Source organism: Adiantum capillus-veneris, chromosome 4 (assembly GCF_014529385.1).
Source record: "Adiantum capillus-veneris isolate H3 chromosome 4, ASM1452938v2, whole genome shotgun sequence".
Classification (NCBI taxonomy): Eukaryota; Viridiplantae; Streptophyta; class Polypodiopsida; order Polypodiales; family Pteridaceae; genus Adiantum; species Adiantum capillus-veneris.
The window spans coordinates 112,129,865-112,145,228 of NC_140934.1; positions in this window are offsets into that span (position 1 = coordinate 112,129,865).

Here is a 15,364-nt window from a genome sequence, read left to right on the forward strand (position 1 = left end):
TGAGAAAGCTGACACTCATTTGGTCAAATGAGGCTTTTGTAATAGTCTAATAGAAAGCACATTGTATGTCAAAGCGTGAGGGTGATGTACTTCTCATTGTTGTTCTTTATGTGGATGATTTGTTGATCACTGGTCCCAATGAGGCACACATTGCTGAATTTAAGGCTGATTTGAATGCTACTTTCAAGATGAAAGATTTGGGGATGTTGCATCATTATTTGGGCATACAGTTTAAGCAGTGTGATGGTGGTATTGCCTTGTGTCAGAAAAGTTATCTAGAGACATTGCTATGTAAGTTTGGGCTTGAGGATTGAAACCTATTTTCACTCCCATGGAAATAGGTTTGAAGTTGAGTCTACATGATACTGGCGATCCTGTTGATGTCACTCTTTACCAAACTGCTATTCGCTGCCTCATTTATGTATGCAACATGAGGCCAGATATTCATTTGTAGTCTCGAGAACAACAGATTTATGCATAGCCTAGGGCCTAAGCATTGGCAGGCTGTCAAGAGGATTATCTGCTACCTTAGTGGCACTTTACATCTTGGCTTGTTTTATCCCAAGGGGGGACCATTGCTGCCAGACTTACATGCTTTTTCGGACTCAGATTGGGCTGGTTGTTTTGACACGCGAGTGTCCACAAGTGGTTTTTGTTTCATGCTTGGCAGTTCATGTATATCATGGTTGAGAAAGAAGTAACCTATTGTTGCCACTTTGAGTTGTGAGGCTAAGTAAAGGGTAGTCTTCACAGCTACAATTGAGTGTGTATGGCTCAGACGCCTTATGGATGATTTGGGTGTTGTACATGACACTGCCAACACTATCTACACTGACAGTCAGAGCGCATTGGCAATTGCAAGGAACCCAATTTTTCATGCTCGCATAAAGCACATTGAGGTGCATTACCACTATGTTAGGAGAGGCTCTCAGCAGGAGAGATCATCTTGGCTTATGTGCCAACACAGGACAACCTTGGAGATCTTTTCACAAAGGCATTGCCTCATGAGAAGTTCAAAGCTTTTTGCAAAGCTTTGGGCTTACTCCCCTTTGTGGACTGATCATGTCCTCAGGGCATGGCACTTCCCTTTACTCATGTGTCAGCTTTTGTTCACCGCATCACTCCAGGAGAGATTTGTTACCATATACATGTGGTAGTGATGTGTGTGAACACACTAGGACCGGCAGGGCATTTTTTCCCTCTTTAGGAGATTTTTTCTCCCGTGCATTTTATATATGCCCATTCATTCTAGGGCTATTTATCTTTCCATTGCACACTAAGTAATATACTCTCTATTGTGTGTCTTAAGCTTCCTTCGTCTTCTCCAAGCTGTGCGCGTTTCTCTGCAACCCTAATTTAAAAGTTAACCCCGACTTTGACGAATCCCATTTTGGTCCCTTTGCATTATTTTCCATCCATGGGGCATCTCCATGAAAACAATGGGAGTTTTATGTTCAAGCAACACGATCACGACATCCGTGAAGCTATCCCCTTACCTCCCCCCCCCCCTTCGAATTTGCAAAAAAAACTTGAAATGAACAATGCATATGATCTTTACAATGAGTTTTGCTTTGGTGTCATCTATGCGTGGTAAACACAAAACTTTGGAATGCACCAACTTGCAATCTTGAGACAAATAATCAAGAAACTTCCTTTGACTGCTTATGCAAGAGTGAAACCCTTCCATGTATGATAGTGTAAGCGTAAAAAAGATTGCGAAGTTCCTAAGAGTCGATATGCTAGTGTAGTGAAAAATGCTCATGTAGTAGTGTATGAATGTTAAAAAATTCTTCTTTAAGGAGGTATTTAGGCATACCTTTGCGAACATGGAGAGGATTATTTATGTAGCTAGAAGAGGCTTATGGTTTTGGGACTTTCCAAGTGATAAGAAGGAGGGGAGGGGGATAACCTTAATTATAAAGAAACTCCCACTTTCAAGGAAAAACTCATTTGATTAAGATAGAGCTATCCTTCAAAACTTAACTCTCCTTGAGAGAATTAGTATTAACTTATTTGTATAACTAAACAAACCTTACACACATGCTCTTTTTCTCTTTCAAAGAAGAAAAATCCTATTTATTAAATTTAAAGAACAACTTGTGAACCTTTCATAAGAGCATTCTTGTTAGAGTAAATTATAATGCCACTTTGAATAGATTGGTTAATTCCAAAAAAATCAATACTTAATTTCCCGTGATTATGTGGCAATCAATTCGTGCATCTTAAACATAAAAAAACATATTGTTGGTGGGATTTACGAGTACGCGTAGATATTAATCATCATCCAACATGCATGCTATTTTAGTATGATCGCCAGTCACCCTATGGTTAAATAGAGTGCTTTATACTCTCTCTATGCCATATTAGTCTGGTAATCTAAAGAAAGGAACTTAAAATATAAGTATGATCTCCAATCACCTATGGTTAAAGAGAGTGGTATCTACTCTCTCTATGCCATATTAGTCTGGTAATCTAGAGAACTTGAAACAATGGAACTTGAAATAACATCGTAGTTAGTGGTTAACAACGTTGTCGGATGACAAGAGAAAATAGTAATTTGTCCTTCTAAGAAACAGGAAAGTTTGATATGTAAACATGAGAGCTTAAGCATGAATTAAAGTAGAATGAAGAGTAACCCAATGTTTAAGGTGTGCAATGGCATGAAGATGACAAGAAAACATTACCTCTGTGTGTATGGTAAGAGTCTTCTCCTTGCTTTGGGTGATTGAAGAACTTTGTTGATGTAGTTGACTCTCCCCCTCTTCAAGACGACCAATTGTGCTCCTTTCAAGGAGAGAATGAGAAGAGGCAAGAGAGATTCAAGCTATGGAAAGCTTAGGGGTTATGAGAGAGTGTAATGGGAAGAAAAAAGATCAAGTGATAGGAAGCATGGTTATGGTTTTTGTTCATGGCTTCTCTTGGAGAGGAGGCGTGTGTAGGAGATGTGTGTGTGTGTGTGTGTGTGTGCGTGTGTGCGTGTGTGTGTGTGTGTTGCAAAAGGCTTGGCTATGGCTTCCTCAAGCTTCTCTATATCTTACTCTCTAGCTGCATCGTAAAAATGGAAGAGAGAAGTGAAAAATGAGAAGAGAAGCCCTCTCTTTATGCACATTTTTTTATAAGTGCTTTCACTTATCTTGATAGCTTATCTTCCTTATTTTGATAACTTATTTTACTTATCAAAACTTTCTCAACAAGTTGCTTACTCACCTTATCCTTATCTTCTCTTTTTCTTCTTTATCGTTTTCTTTTTCTTTTTTCCTTATCTTATCTTTTCCTTTATGCTATTTTTTCTCAAAATGAAAAGCTATTTTCCTATGCATTGGCTATGTCCATGTTCCCATGGCATAAGTCGGAAGTGTCTCGTGAGTATACTTTGGTGCTTAAATTGAACCTGATTTTTCTCGAATATTTTTTTCTTTCAATTATTTATTTTTGTTTTTCATCTTTAAAGTCAATGGCTTCGATGTGTTGTCCTTGCGTAAGGGCTGGGAGAAGTCCCTTACACCGAGCCACTCAGGGAGGAACCTAAGTCCACTAGGGAGGAGTCTGATCGTGTTAGGGTGGAGCCCACTCAAGTAGAGGTAGACACAACTTAAGGAAAGTAAGATCTAGCCTCTTCTTTATAAGTGCCAGCTAACATAAACCAATAGCCAGCCAACACAGAGCAAGCGCTTGTGCCAAAAAATTGGCATCCTGTAGAGAAAATCAACAACAAAAAAAAGAGGAACTACAAGCTTTGGCAAATTCAGTGCTACTATGTGCATTGATTCTTTGCTCGGAAGGTGAGCGGAGGACTCCGTTTTTAATCTTGATCAATAAAACCTTCTATGCATGCACATTTTTCCAATGCCAATGCAATGGATGCAATCATCAACATTGCCCTCTAGTACATTTTAAGTTCAGTATGTCAAACCTTTGGGGTCAGGACCAATCAAATAGGGATCCTTGGAAATTTTGAACGCCCCTATTTGCTTCGTTATGACTCATGCCGTTGCGCTATTGGGGTTTAGAACAAAGCAAATAGGGACCCTTGGTATCTTTTGAGGGTCCCTATTCGCAACTCATGTTGTTGCACTATTGGGGTTAAGAACCAAGCGAATAGGGAGCTTTTTTGTATCTTTTGAAGGCCCCTATTTTCTTTATTTTGGCTCATGTCATTGCTTTATCGGGGTTCAGAACCAAGCAAATAGGGACTCTTGGTATCTTGTGAAGGCCACCCTATGCTACGGAACAACAAAGTTTCATTTTTGGTGTTGTTGGGCTTGTTCAGTAGAGTAAATTGGGATTTAGCGTGCTTTCTAGTCACTACATATAATCAAAGGTAAGTTTTGTGTTGGTATGCAAAACAATGTTGGATTTAGGGAGAGAGCCGTAAGCCTGGCCATCCTCGGGCGTCCCAGCTGGCAGCAGGTCCGTGCCTCGCTATGACCGTTGCGAGCGCTAATGAGGAGATGGGCAGGAGAATAAGACAGTGGCGGAGCTCGGAGCACTCTGAGGGCTGCAAGTCTCTCTCTCTCTCTCTCTCTCTCTCTCTCTCTCTCTCTCTCTCTCTCTCTCTCTCTCTCTCTCTCTGACGCGTATCATCTCCACCATTTTTCTCCTCAAAAAATTGCCAGCATCTTCGTAGATTCCCCATAAATTGACTTGCTCGCAAGATTACAGCAACATACTTGATGGGTTTGGTGTTTTTTTCTGTGTAGTGAACATTGAAGCCTGGTTTTATTTGACATTAAAGAGAAGGTTGTCTACTATAAAAGCTTTGTACTGGTTGATTTCAAACTGCCCGCTTTCTTCTCAGTGCTGCTCAATTCTCGCCTGCAATTGATTGTGCGTGTGTGTAACCAACACACAAGCCACACAACCTTTGACTCCCTGCTTTTTTCGATTGTAGAGCTACTCAAGACCAAGGCTTTCCTTTGCTTTGCTCGACTCGCTATGACCCCTGCTCTCTGTGTTGACTGTATGCTAATTTTCCTTGCAGATACCCTCTTTTCTGCCAAGATGCTCTTCCAAGATTCTCAAGATTTCCACACGCCGAGATCCGTCCGATCTCCTTGTGGTGTGCCGATCCGTGTTGGATCTACTGCCACCGCCAAGCTCAAGCTTGAGCTTTGAGCTCCACCATAGCTGGCAAGCTCCATCACTTTTGAGCCAGTCGTCGTCGGAGAGCGATCCCGCATGCGGTTCGCCATCGTAGCTCTGATACCACTTGTGAGTGCACAGATGCATGCGTGCGCGGTGTGGTGCAGTGCGTGTGAGGAAGGGGAGAAGCATGACATGGTGTGGGTGGAACAACCTGAGGAACTAGTGAGTGAGGAGCTCCTTATTCTTCATATAGAACGAATAAGGGTATGTACACACGTGGGCAAGCGACTGAACATCGCACATCTGGCCCCGGGCAAAGGCATAGCGCCTTTACCCCAACAACTAGGAGGTTTTCTTCGCTCGTGCTTTGTATATATGCCCGTCACTCTAAGGCTATCTTATCTTGTATATGCACACCAAGTAATATATTCTCTAATATGTCCCTTGAGATTCTTCTCCATCTCCAAGCTACGTGGACATTCTTGTAATCATAACTCAAACAATTGATATCAAAGCTCGGTGCATCCTCCTACGCACAGTCGTTAGCCTCGTCAATACGCCCTACTCACTTTCTTCAATTTTGGTGAGCTTTGGCAAGCATCAGCATGTTAATAAATACTAACCAAAGCTCACCATTTTCTCAAAAATTTTATTCGAACTTGTTTTGGCCACAATTTCCACTACTATAACTACACATGCAATTTCATCCTTTTGCACAAAATTTTGGCCATTGAAATTTTTTTGCATAACTAGTTTTTGACATTCTACTATGGTTTGTGCTATATAGCACCTATAGTTTCCACTCAATTTTGGCATTTTCTACTTCAAGGTAGGTCTTTCACTATAATTGAGAGAATTGTTGTCAAGATGTTGTTGATAACAAAGTGGATGGAGACAACTACATGTCTCATGTACTTGTTTCCAAGGGCGTATGCAGCACTGTTAAACATTATGATGTACGCCCATAGTATTGTTTTGTCTACAACTAAACAGGCTCATTGGGACGATAGAGATTTATAGGCACATGCATTGATTGTGTTCTCTATAAAGGCACAATTACTCCAACCAAAATAACAAAACAAATTTGGGATATTCTAGCTTGCTTGTATGTAGGTCGCAATGAGGCAAAATGTCATTTTTGCGCAAACAACTTGAATCAAAGTTCTTGCATGAAGAAGACGAAATGGACATTTTTCAATGAGAAACTTATTGTTGCAAGTGAAGTCATTACCAACCATTCACTTGTGCATACTATCCTAGATGCATTACCTAATACATATTAGAGTTTTGCTTCTACTTTGAGGCTTGTTGCGCAGGGCAATGATAATACTGTGAAGTTTGGTGTGTTGGTCACTTTGCTATTACAAGAAGCTATGTCAAGTACAAATAGGGCTAAGTAATGTGCTATTGATTAGGCATTTTTTGTTACACAAGGAAGAGGTAGCAATAACAATGCTTCTACTTCCAATGTTCTTTCTAACAAATGCCTCCCATTATAGCAATTCATTTGGTAGATTTGCTGAAAGAGGAAAGAGAAAGTTACATTGTAGCTATTGCAGATTGGCAAATTATCTAATAAAGAAATGTGCTTAGGTAAAATCTAAAGAGGCACATAAAAAAGAAAGTGAATCTTCTTCAAACATTAGGAAGAGAACAGGGTTTAGGAGGTGGCCTTTTAACTTGTGATGAGATTATGGAGGTGATTTGAATTTTGACAAATGGGTGCAAGCCATGTGTGCAAAAATGGTGGGTGTGTAAGAGAGGTGTAAGAGTGGTCAAAGAATGCACTTTCCCCCAAAAATCAAGCGAGGATTATGGATTTACACGTCAGAATATTTTTCCAGATAGTTATTTGATGTGGTTTTTTTGCTAGATTTTAAATTCCATTTTGGAGGGAATGTTTGATTTCAAATCAACTAGCCATTTTGCTTAATTCAAAAGCTACTTTCTTAATACTAAAAGGCTTAACTCCCTTAAAGTGTCAAATAAAGAGGCCCTCCCTAGGACCCATCCTCTTCCTAATGTGCAGCCGCTGTAGAATCTACAAGTTTGTTATTGATGTAGAATAGGTCTTTCGTGTGAAATATTAGTATGACCCTTCTATCCATGATGCAAGCATGATTGAGTCTACATATTCACATGTGTGGTATTTTGATAGTGGTGCTACAAAGCATATTACATCACATCGTGACTTGTTTACCTATCTTGACGTTGTCCACAATGGGAATACTATCACGTATGCCAACAATGCCTCTTCTTTAGTTCACGGGATCAAAAAGAGTGTACTCATTGCACTTAACGGTAGTTACTTTACACTTTTTAATGTACTTTTTGTGCATAGGATCAAGAAGAATCTATTGTTTATTTTTACATTAGTAAGACTTGGTCTTGTCGTAAAGTTTGTGGCTGACAAATGCACTTTTCATGATCGTACTTCAATTGATACTAGTGTGGCATCAATACCTTGTCTTGTGGCTTATACAAGCTCAAATATGACAAGTGTATAGAGACATTTACAAATATAGTTATGGATTTTTAAGCTATTTCAAGTGCTAAACTATGGCATGCATGTTTTGGGCATCTAAATTGTTGGAATTAGGATTGCAAGAAAACAAACACAGCTTGGAGAAGACCAAGGAAGCTCAAGGCACACGACAGAGTGTGTATTACTTAGTGTGCAATGGAAAGATAGATAGCCCTAGAATGATGTGTATATATACAATGCACGGGCGGAAAAACCTCCTAGTAAGGGAAAAAATGCCCCGGCGGTCCTAAGTGTGTTCACACACATCACTACCACATGTATATGGTAACAAATCCCCCCTAGGAGTGATGTGATGAATGAGAGCTGGCATATAGAGTAAAGGGAAGTGCCAAGCTACCATTCAATGTGTATGACCCTGGGCTATGCATAAATTTGATGACCTGTGAGACTGCAAACTGAATATCCGGCCTCGTGTTTCATACATAAATGAGGCAGCCAACAACACTTTGGTAAAGAGTGACATCAGCAGGATCACCAGCATCCTGAAGACTCAATTTCAAACCTATTTCCATGGGACTGGTAAATAGGTTTGCAATCCTCAAGTCCAAACTTACATAGCAATGTCTCTATGTAACTTTTCTCATACAAGGCAATACCACCATCACACTACTTAAACTGTATAACCAAGTAATCTTTCATCTTGAAAGTAGCATTCAAAATCAGCCTTAAATTTAGCAATATGTCTCTCATTTGGTCCAGTGATCAACAAATCATCTACACAGAGAACCACAATGAGAAGTACATCACCCTCATGCTTTACATACAATGTGCATTCTGTTGGACTGTTACAAAAGTCTCGTTTGACCAAATGAGTGTCACCCTTCTCATACCAAGCACGAGGAGATTGCTTAAACCCATACAAAGCTTTCTTACATTTTCACACTTTATCCTCTTGTTCTTTCTTGATAGAATGGCGAGGCTGCGTTACATAAACTTCCTCAAATATGTCACCATTCAAGAAAGCAGTAACAATGTCTTATTGATATACATCCCAACAAAAATGAGTTGCCAATGCACATAGAAAACAAACAGTAGTCATACGACAAGTGGGAGTAAAATTCTCTTCATAATCTATGCCTTTTTGTTGTGCATAACCTTTTGCAACAAGGCAAGCCTTATATCGATCAATCTCACCATCCGGCTTGCGTTTCAACTTGTAAACCCATTTCGTACCAATGGCCTTTTTGTGAGGAGGCAAATCACATAAAGTCCATGTGTCATTTTCTATAAGTGCATCATATTCTAATTGCATGATAGCCATCCAATTTTTTGAATTCTGTGCTTCATCAAAAGACAGAGGTTCCTCAACATCATGTAAGCTAGACACAACCAAAACATAACAATCTGATGCATAAGATGCATGGCAAGAACCTGAACGATTACGACTAGACAAAGGTTCATCCAATTTGCTGTTACGCAAAGTATGCACCAATCATTTAGACATACCTCTAGCCTACTCATTCTCAGCCCGTTCCTCATCAAGTACATCATGTACATATGCATTAGAAATAGGCTGATCTATAACATTTTCAGAAACCCCCATTGGTTGTACATTTGCCTCATTGGAATTTAAATTCGAACTTACACCACTGAAAGAGGCAACAAAGTATCATAAATGTTATGTGAGCTTACATAATTGTCTCTAGTACATGACAGCAAGGGCTAAACAGAATTTCCACAAACACAACATCCATGAGACAAAGATACACTTTGTTTGCGCATGATACAATCTAAAACCTTTGCTTTCAGCACTATAACCAACAAAAATACATTTGACATCCTTATCATCCAATTTTCTACGTTGTGTTTGTGGCACCAAAGCATATGCCAAACAACCAAAAACACGCATGTGCTCAATAGAAGGCTTTCTATCATTCCATGCCTCATATGGAGTGATAGACTACAAAGTTTTTACAGCACACTTGTTTAGTACATAAGTGGCACACATGATGGCCTCAAGCCAAAACGATGTGGAAAAGCTTGACTTTTGACCATACGTCGTGTCATTTTCGTTAATGGCATGTTTTTCCTCTCAGCAACACCATTTTGTTGAGGCGTATAAGGAACTATACATTGGTGTTTTATCCCATGACTAGCCAAAAATGCATTAAATTCATGAGACATATACTCCCCCCCTCAATCGGAACGGAGGGTACCCATAGTACATTTCTAGACATTTTTAACCATAGCTAGAAATTGTTTGAAAAACATAAACACTTTGAACTTCACTTTTAGATATACCCATGCATGCCTGGAGTAATCATCAATGAAGTCACGAAGTAAAGGTGATTGCCCAAGGAAAGAGTTTGCATGGGCCCACAAACATCACTATGCACCAGCTGCAACCTGCATGTGGCCCTAATTGAACCATCCCATGGAAACTTCAAACACTGCATCTTACCCAAAATACAGCCTTCACAAACATGTTTGGACAGGTGCTTCAAGAGGCGGCAAAGGCGCAACCATATCAGATTTCTGCAAATGCAGCAAACTCGCAAAATTCAGATGACCAAAACGTGCATGCCAAAGTTTTGCATCTGAAATAGCCTTTGAATCCACAAGTGCATTTGCAAAATTCTACCCACACTTGTCATACAAAGTGAGTTTATACAGCCCACGGCATAAAATGCCAAATACAACAATTTCATCATCGAAATTGAGATCATGTACTGTACATTTGTCATCCACAGAATTTAATACAAACCAAGTCTAGCAAGTGCAAATACAGACAAAAGATTCTTCTGGATCCTAGGTGCATAAAGTGCATCAACAAGTGTGAAAGAACTACCATTTACAGCAGTAAGCACAATTTTTTCAACTCTCTGAACTGGATAAGAGGCATTGCTGGCACAGGTAACTGAATTCCCATGAGGGTTAGACTCAAGAGACGTGAACAAATCACGATGTGAGGTAATGTGCTTTGTAGCAACACTGTCAAAATACCACACATGTGAATATGCAGCAACTGACATGCATGCATCATGGACAACACGATTATAGGTACACTATGCACTAAAAGCCCATTCTGCATCAACATTAGCATCATAGTCTCCTTTCACAACAATAGCTGCATTTGTAGTGGAACTAGCATTTGCAGTGGAACCACCCTCTTTCTTCTTAGCCTCTTTGGACTTCAACTTAGGACATTGTTGATCAAGTGATCATTAGATTTACAATAATGGCAACGCATCTTCTTTTTGCCCTTATCACCAGAATTTCCAGACAAATTGTTGCCAGTAGAAGCATTAGGAATAGGTGATTTTCCACTCGCAGAAGAACCATAAGAAGTGGCTGCATTGCTGTTACCACCCTTTCTTTGAGCAACAATAAAAGCATGTTCAACTGCACGCTTTCTAGTCCTATTTTTTCTAGAAAGTGACAACAGCAATGTGCACAATGCATCAAACTTGGCAACTTCAAGATTTCCTTGGGTCATAAGTCTCCATGAGTAGGTGTGTCTGGAGCTGTTAGCGACTAAGCCTAGGAGGACACAACCTGCTTTGATACCAATTATTGGAATTAGGGTTGCAGGAAAACACACACATCTTTGGGTCATAAATCTCCATGAGCAGGCGTGTCTGGAGCTGCTAGCGACTAAGCCTAGGAGGACACAACCTGCTTTGATACCAATTATTGGAATTAGGGTTGCAAGAAAACACACACATCTTGGAGAAGATAAAGGAAGCTCAAGGCACACAACAGAGTGTGTATTACTTAGTGTGCAATGGAAAGATAGATAACCCTAGAATGATGGACATACGTACAATGCATGGGGGGAAAAACCTCCTAGTGAGGGGGGAAAATGCCCCGGCGGTCCTAAGTGTGTTCACACACATCCCTACCACATGTATATGGTAACATAAATTTTGCCAATTTGATGCATTTTCAAACATCTAATATGGTTCACGCATTGCCTTCTTTGAAAGAACCACCTAAGCATGTCTGTGAAGGCTATATTTTGGAAAAAATGCAGCATTTTAGGTTTCTAAAAGATATTTCAATGTAGGATACTCGCAACTTTGATGTTTATTGGCCCAATGCACACTCCTTTGTTTGGTAGTCATTTGTACTTCATGGCTTTCATTGACGACTACTCACAACATGCATGGATATATCCACTTAAGGCTAAGTCCAAAGTGCTTATGTGCTTTAAACATTTTTTTTCTATCAATTGAAATGTATCTGGTTATATTGAGGACACCCTCCGTTTTGAACGAGAGGAAGGAGTATATGTCAAAAGATTTGAATCATTTTTGACTAGTCATGGGATCAAACACCAATTTGTAGTGCCTTATTCACCTCAACAAAATGGTGTTACTGAGAGGAAAAATAGGCCACATGCTTTATAGCTCGAGACTAACATGTGTGATACTAAAGCTTTACAGTCTAAGACTCCATATGAGGCATGTCATGACAAGAATCCATCTATTGGTTACTTGCATGTTTTGGTTGCTTGGCTTATGCTCTAGTGCCGTAACAAAAACACGTGAAATTGGATGGTAAGACTTTCAAATGCATCTTTGTTGGTTACGGTGTTAAGAGAAAGGGTTATTGGTTACATTATCCATAGTCAAAACATATCTCCACTTCTTGAGATGTTGTTCTTGTGTAAAATGAAATTCAGCCCTTGTTGTCATGTACTAAAGAGACATGTGTAAGCTCATAGGACATTTTTTATACCTTGTTGCCTTGGTTCAATGTTGGAATGCAAATGTAAGTCCAAATGAGGCAAATCTTCAGCCTACGTAAATTTCAAGTGACATAACAGATCTACCTATTTTTGATATAGATGGAATTGATGCACTTGATGAGGATAGGGCTAAAAATGAGGCAGCTAGAAGCATACCAAAATGGTTGGTGCATACTTTGCACTATAGTTAATTGGATGCACCTTTGTCTAGTCGTGCTCCTTCGGATTCTCTGCATGCTTCTTGTGCATTAGACCGTTATGCTTTGGTTGTGTCAAGTATGTGTGAAGGATGAACCTCTTACATTTGATGAAGCACAAAATTCAAAAAATTGGACGGCTCCTTTGCAAGATGCATACAATGCACTTGTGAAGAGATTGCAATACATGGCCTTGATGTGACTTGCCCCTTGACAAGAAGGCCATTGGTACAAAGTGGGTTTAGAAGCTAAAACATAAGCCAAATGGTAGTATTGATCTTTACAAGGCAAGGCTTGTTTCAAAAGGTTATGCTCATCAAAAGGGCATTATCATATGCCTATTGTTTGTTTCATTTTTACCATTGGTAGCTTATTTTGGATGGAAGGTACACCAGTTGGACATTAAAACTGCTTTCCTGAATGCTAAATTATTTAAAAGTTGTATGTAATGCAACATCGTGCTTGGTATGAGAACATAAATAATTATTTGACTACACATAGCTTTTGAAATAGTCCAATTGAGAGCACTTTATATGTAAAACGTGCGGATGATGTATATCTTATCATTCTTGTATATGTGGATGATATATTGCTCACTGGTCTTACTGAGACATATATTGCAAAATATAAGGCTGGTTTAAATTCCACATTGGAGACATAAGATTTAGCACTTTTGCATCATTACTTGGGCACTCAACTAAAGCAGTGTAAAAAAGGTATTGCATTATGTTAGAAAAAGTATGTGTAAATTTTGCTAAGTAGATTTAGACTTCATAATTGCAAAACAATTTCCACTCCTATGGTATGTTGGAGATTCTATAGATGTTGCCCTCTACAAGATAGTTGTTGGTTGCCTCATTTATATATGCATTACAAGGCCCTATATTCATCCTATCTTGTTGGTTGCCTCATTTATGTATGCATTACAAGGCCCTATATTCATCTTGCATTCTCATAAGTGAGCAGATTTATGCATAGCCCAAGGTCTAACCATTGGCAAGCAGCTAAGAGGAATTTTTTGCTTCTTGAGTGGCATTATACATATTGGGTTATTATATCCCAAGAAAGGATCATTGCTGCCAGATTCACATGCTTTTTTTTACTCAGATTGGATGGTTTCTATGACACATGATTGTCCACAAGTGGTTTTTGTTTTGGGCTCAACAGTTCATGCCTATCTTGGTTGAGCAAGAAGCAACCCATTGTAGCTACTATAGTTGTGAGGTTGAGTATAGGGTAGCTTTCACAACTACCATTCAATGTGTATGGCTCAACTACAACTTTCACAGGTACGGTTGAGTGTGTATGGCTCAAACACCTTATGGCTGATTTGGGTGTTGAAGAGAATTATGGCACTCTCATCTACACTGATAGTCAGGGTGCATTAGCATTTGCAAGAGACTCAGTCTTTCATGCTTGCACAAAGCACATTGAGGTGCATTATTACTATGACAGGGAGAGATTCTCAGTTATTGAGATCAGCTTGGCTTATGTGTCAACACACGACAACCTTGTGGATCTATTCGCAAAAGCATTGCCTCGTGGGAAGTTTGGAGCTTTTTGCAAAGATTTGACATTTTTTCCCTGTGGACTAATCATGTCCATAGGGCATGACTCTTCTTTATACTCAATTGAGCTTCTTCTCCATCTTCAAGTTGTTTGTGCATTCTTGCAACCCTAACTCCAATGTGTAACTATAACTTGAGATATCTTCTTTGTGCTTGCCCATTTGGTAATAAAGCTTGTGGCCACAAGGATTTATTGACAAATAGTCGTTTTTACTAGAGGCAAAGGTTCTACAAACTTTAAACCCCACTTGGTGAATGATTGTGTGCTGATAATATGTTACCTGAGAATATGCCATATGTTGTTGGTGCACAAGATTTTGATGGGCATTCCATGATTTAACAAACACATTAGTAGCAATTAGTAGACCTGGCTATTAGAGTTTTCAGTAATAAGTCATCTTTTGTGATAGTAAAGTATGAGAAGTATTGAGATCCTAGAACTTGGTGAGAACAAGAGGGAAACTTTGTATATTGGGACACTAGCATACACACCCTCCATGTAGAGTCTCCTCCTACTGGATAGAGTTGATTACTAATGACCTTATAACTTTGGCCTCTATTACTAGCAATCTTTTTCTTAGATTTTGTGTTGGCCCTAGTATAGCCTTACCCATTATTGTCAACTAAAAAGATGTTTGTTGTATTTGGGTAGCACATCCATTGTATGGTGAAGAGTTGAATAGAGTTGGGGCTATGCACATTGCTTTCCAAACAATTCATAACAGAGGACATTGCATCTTTGTCATTGTTGGCCACTAATCACTCTCACATTTGATAAGTTTGGTCATATGATTATACGCTAGGTGGCGATCATAGCGGAGCATGCGTGTTTCACAGTCATCTGACTAGAGCACTCTCTTCAGCACATGTTAGTTATCTTATAATAAAGAGGACCATCTATGAGCATGGATTTGATACTTGTTGGGAAAACCCTACAAAATAATATTGCTTTGGCATAAATGGCAAGACTGCAATGGAGAAAAAGCTTACGAATAGTTCACTTCAATGGGCACCAACTCATCGAAAATTAGAGATGCATTAGGCAACTTGTCTTCAACTCTCATGTTGGATGATCTCCTCTTTGGTGCTTTGTGCCTTTGCACATTGCAACTTCAAAATCAAACTCCAAGAAGATCACCAAGCATCATACTATAAGTATGTTGCACTTTCTTCGTTGATCAAGTAGAGATAGCTAGATGATGAGTTGGTTATCCAACAAAAATACATAATGTTGTGCCAAAAGATAATGGAACTCCTACTTCACGGCATAGCCCATGGA